This window comes from Sarcophilus harrisii, chromosome 1, assembly GCF_902635505.1.
Source record: "Sarcophilus harrisii chromosome 1, mSarHar1.11, whole genome shotgun sequence".
Lineage (NCBI taxonomy): Eukaryota > Metazoa > Chordata > Mammalia > Dasyuromorphia > Dasyuridae > Sarcophilus > Sarcophilus harrisii.
Window position 1 is genome coordinate 182,854,647 of NC_045426.1, and position 5,407 is coordinate 182,860,053.

At 35.4% G+C, this 5,407-nt stretch overlaps 1 pseudogene; it reads right to left on the bottom strand.

Annotated features, from left to right (window-relative positions):
* Window positions 1-3,113: 3,113 nt before the first annotated feature.
* LOC100923148 lies at window positions 3,114-3,492 on the bottom strand (annotated as a pseudogene).
* Between the last annotated feature and the right edge of the window lie 1,915 nt (window positions 3,493-5,407).

Consider the following 5,407-nt stretch of genomic DNA (forward strand, 5'->3'; position numbering starts at 1 on the left):
ACCTCCTTTTTTCATTTGGCCAATTCTACTTTTAAAGTATCTCCAATGCATTTTTTTCCTATTTTGCCACTTCTATTTTTTGTCTCCATTTCACCAAATCTATTTTTAAGGAGTTTGTTTTCTTCATTCAATTTTTGTGCTTTTTACCAAGCTTTTTACCAAGCTTTTTGGATCAAAGAGTATGCACAGTTTGATAGCTCTTTGGGTATAGTTCTAAATTGCTCTCTAGAATGGTTGGATCAGTTCACAACTCCACCCACAATATATTAGTGTCCCACTTTTCCCACATCCCCTCCAATATTCATCATTATCTTTTCCTATTAATGACTTTTTTTATAATTCTCTTACACAGCTCTCTTTCTTTCCCCAAAATTTTTAACCTCTCTTACTTGATCTTTAAAATCTTTTTTGAGTTCTTTTCAAAGAGCCTTTGGAACTTGAGACCAATTCATATCCAATTTGAGGCTTCACATGTAGACATTTTGCCACTGCTGTTCTCTTTCTGGGTTTGTGTTCTGATTTTCCTTGTCACCATACTTACTTTCTATAGTCAGGGCTATTTTTTTATTTTTTGCTCATTTTTTACAGTTAGCTTTGCTTCTAGGGCACAGAGGACAGTCTCAAACTTCTTTTGCTGGGAGAAAGGGACCTCATCACTGCCCTTCCACACGGAGCAGGAGGTATGCAAAAGCTAAAGCTTTTCTACTGCTTCAATTTAGCCTGGCCTAGTCAAATCTGTTGTGCTGGAGTTTAGGGGTTCACTATTTGTCTTCTACACAGGGGCTGGAGGCCTCACAGCTGTCCTGCTGAGCCAGTTTAAAAGGGTCTTCACTATTGATCTGAGCTGTGGCTAAGAACCTCCCACAAGATTTTCCACTCTATGCCTGCCCTGGGCTTGTTGTCCCCTTTTTATCCAAGTGATACAGACATTTCCCCAAATCCTTCTAAATTATCTTAACCTGGAATTTTTTTTCTCCCTGTCATTTTTTATAGGTTCTATCACTGCAGAATCCATTTAGACTTTAGAGGCTTGATTTAACATTGTTTCCAAGGGAAACTGGGGAAATCTCAGGCAATTTCCCATTTTCTCTTGAAACCCTTTCAGCCCTTTCTCCCTCTTTCTCTGTCCTCTACTTCCCAATAGGGTTAATGCCCCACTCATTAAAAAAACTCAAGACCATAATATTAATAATTCCTATTTCAGATTTTCTTTATTTATTATTTGGTATTCACCTGGGGTATCTATATTTTCTTCTGACTCTATAAACTCATTGGCTGAACTAAATAGGACCTCAACTTCTCCTCTGTCTTTCTTACTAGTGGAGTAAGTGGGAAGGACTCCATGACATAGACTTTCTCTGGGCTTACCATTCTTTAGTCTGTGACTTCTTAAGAATGTTGACTAGACAATGTTCTAAATTCCTTTTGATTCCCCCTTCCCCATCCCCTACTCTGCAGCAATTTTCCTATTATAAGACCTGGAGACAAGGCCACTTTGGGAAATTTGAAGGATGTGTCAGAGGTTGCCAGGATGGCAGAGTGAAGAAGAGATTACATTTATGTACTTTATAGCATGTGAATGACACATTCCATAGATTTCATTTTGGTATGAAGAATGTATTCTTTGATATGATTTGATAGCTCATTATATCAGAGAAATACTGACTCTGCTTCTAACCTTCACCCTTCTCTTTTTTCTCTTTAACTAGTTTATACCTCTCTTAACAAGTTTTTGTAGTCCTAAGTCTAAAAAATTTCTAGAGCCAATCAAAACTATGGACTATTAAAGAAATTGAGACTTGTGCTGAATGTGAAAAACTGAATATCTAGGTAGAGTGTAAGATATAATTAAGAATAAAATGAGCTGACAAGTCACTGCTTTTAATGAAACTGAAAGTGTTGAATGAACCACACCTGGAATACTAAATTTGGAAGGCATAACTTAGAAATATACATCTATTCATTGCTCTAAAACATGGGAAAAGACAAAAGACATCATAACATTCTCAGAGGAGTCATTCATAGATGATAAGTTCTTTCTCATGTGACCAGTTATGTTGTATATTGAATTCTAGGTCAAAATGAACTCTGACCTTCTGGCCCAGTTGTCTCAACTGGTTATAAAATGAAACTAATGAAAATAAGGCTGTGTCTTTCATGGGACATTTTGATTTTGTATAAATTTTAAAAATAGGTCAACAAGGTGGAACGATAGAATATTTAATCCTCTGTCAGAAAAACTCATCTTTCTGAGTTTAAATCCAGCCTCAGACACATGTTAACTATATGACTTTGGACAAGTCACTTAACTCTGCCTCATTTTCCTTATCTGTAAAATGAGATTGATAAAGGAATGGCAAGATATTACTGAAACAATTCAACAACCACAAAAGCTCATGTCCCATAGCCTCAGACTAAGTTGTAGTGACTAGAGCACTGGACATAAAGTTGAATTCCACTATCTAATTTATTGTGTGATTTGCAATAAAACATTGCATCTTTTTAGACCTCAGTTTCCTTGGTTGTAAACAAAAGGGACTGGTCTTGGAAGCTGGTTAAGTGCATTTCAGATCTAAAATCATATTATAAACCCAACTAGCTTTTTTGAAAAGCTCAAAGAGTGATCACAGGCATGGATGATTAAGCACACCTCATCATGATAACAAGAAAAGATAACAGGCTTATAGTGTTTTAGTGGTATCACCTTCATTTGATGTACATTTAATTTTCCTTTATCATCATTGCTGCTGGAAAGAACAATGGCTGTCCTCTCTCAGTCCTTGTAATGCTAAAGACTCAAAGACCCCAAATCCCTTCTTTGGTCATATATACATGATGAATCTCTTAGTTAGAATGTTCGTTTCTTTAGGGCAGAGATTATCACACTTTTGTGTCTGGATTGTCATAGTTTAGTACAACCAGGCACATGTATAATTTTATTAGAATGGGGAATGCCTGGGTGAGGAAACATTTTTTTCTGTTTCTCAATTAAAAGGGGATTTTATTGATGTCACAGTTTCATTAAACTCAGGAACAAGGCCTTGTTAAAACAGATTATTCAAGAGTACTTTAGTCAGTGGAACCAAACCAAAACTGGGTCCTGAGGCTGGTCTTTATTTCATCTTCTTGGGGCGCAGATTATTGGTGGGGTCTCACTTCTTATGGCAGTTTACAATCCTGCAGTGCAGGTGGCCATAACATTTCTGCCAGATCATTTTTGTCACATTGTACTTCTGGGCCAGCTGGAAAAGGGAAAGCTCAATGATGTCCCTTTGAAGATGCAGTACCAAGTTCAGTGTGGACTCTTTCTGGATGTTGTAGTCAGAGAAAGTCTAGCTATCTTTTTGCTGTTTTCCAACAAAAATCAGACATTGCTAATCTGGTGGTATAATTTCTTTGTCTTGTATTTTGTCTTGGACATTCTCAGTAATATCATTGGGTTCAATCTCCAGTGATGATCTCGCACATCAAGGTCTTCACAAACATCTGCATCTGCAACACTGAGTCTGCCACTTGGCTGGAGGAAATTTTTTCTGCCAATGAAAGTCAGCACTTTTATCTATAATATGTACTCTTATAGAATTGCCTGAAGAACTGAGAGGTTTAATGACTTGCTCAGAATCATGCAGTCAGATGTGGACCTTGAAGTGACTTCTTCCTTGTTATGCAAGTAACTCTCTAGTCACTATGCTACATTACCTTTCACTAACAAGTCATCTTTCTCATTCATTTTTTCATCCATTCATTTACTATAAAAATGACATTTTTAAAGCTAATACTATGGGCTAGCATGCCAGTTACAATTGTTAGCTCACATTCATCTGTTATTATTACTATGGACTTAATGTCAAACAGTAACAAAAGCTTTGATGATTTAAAAATTTTGAAGATAATTCTTAACTACTAAACATTAAATTCTATCCAATGTAACTTTTTTCAGAAGGAATTAGGTAATGATAGCTCATATTTGTTTTATACTTTAAAATTTATTAAGTATTTTATTTGCAAAAATCTTACATGTATGATTAGAATATATTATCATAAAAGGCAAATAGATATTCTTTCTTTCTTCCTTCTTCATTACAACTATTCTCAATATTTAATTTTTTCTTACAAAAATACATATAATGTACAAATCTAATTTTTATGAAAGTAACAGGAAGCATCCTGGGTATGACATTAATTGAATTCTTCCCCAAGCAATTAATGCAATTAGCAAGTTGGATGCTCCAAAGCAGGAGAAAATATTTAGATGAGGAGTTCTTAATTTAAGATCAATAACCTTATTATTTCTTTTAAGTCATAACTGTATTTCAGTATAATTGATTTCTTTTCTAATCGGTTTTTATTTAAAAAGTGTGATATTAAGTAGCTCATAGGCTTCACCATACTGCCAAACAGATATATAATGCAAGAAGAGTTGAGAAACTCTGATTTAGATTGTAAATTTACATAACTCCCCAAATTCCAAATAGGCCATCTTTCTCAATGTACAATTAAAAATAAAGACTATTTATCAGTATTTTCATTTAAGTAATAGCTTTTATAATGATTTTTCACATCAGAATTTTTCCTAATATATTCAAAACTCTCATTGTAAAAAAATGACCAAAATCCCAACAGACAAAATGATTGACAGTACATATGCCAGAACAACCTATGCCAGAAATTCCCTATCTTTCTCTTGATTGGAGCAAAGTACACCCACCTGACCTAATCCCCAAATTCTGATCACAACAAAAAATAAGGTACCAAAACTTTTGAAGAAGATTCCACTTATTAGTACATGGAATATGTATAAGCTTATAGACAACATGAAATCTAATAGACCTTAAAGACAAACAGCTCTTGTTGCAAGAGATTTCAGCAGGTAGCACAGCCAAATAGCATTCCTGAGTGAAAAAAAAAGTTGGGAAAAGGCCAACTTACTAAAGACAGAGCTGGAAAAACATTTTTCTAAGGTAGCCCCCAGTGATTAGAAATACTATGAAGCTGGTATAAGCTTTGTGAGGATGGAAGGTCCTCTCTCTCTCTCTCTCTCTCTCTCTCTTAGTCGTTACTAGCAAGATGCTTGCGAAAATTCACTTCAATCAGTTGAACCACCCTAGAACTAATGTAGCTTTAGAAAGAGTCCAACAGAGAAATGCCAGGAGCAGAACAGAGTTTATACACATTTGGTATTCTGACCAAAGCACTTTAAACTGTCAGCCATAGAGGCTTGGGATGGCAAAATTTGGTTGCCTGGAGAAGTTTATTAGTAATGTACATTAGTTTCATGCTGATATGATCCCCTGAGTTCTGGATAATGGAAAATGCTCTTGTGCTTTCCCAATCAGCAAGTGAGTGAAACAAGGAAACATGTTGCTCATATGCTTTTTACCATGATGTTTTCTGTGATGTGATTAAA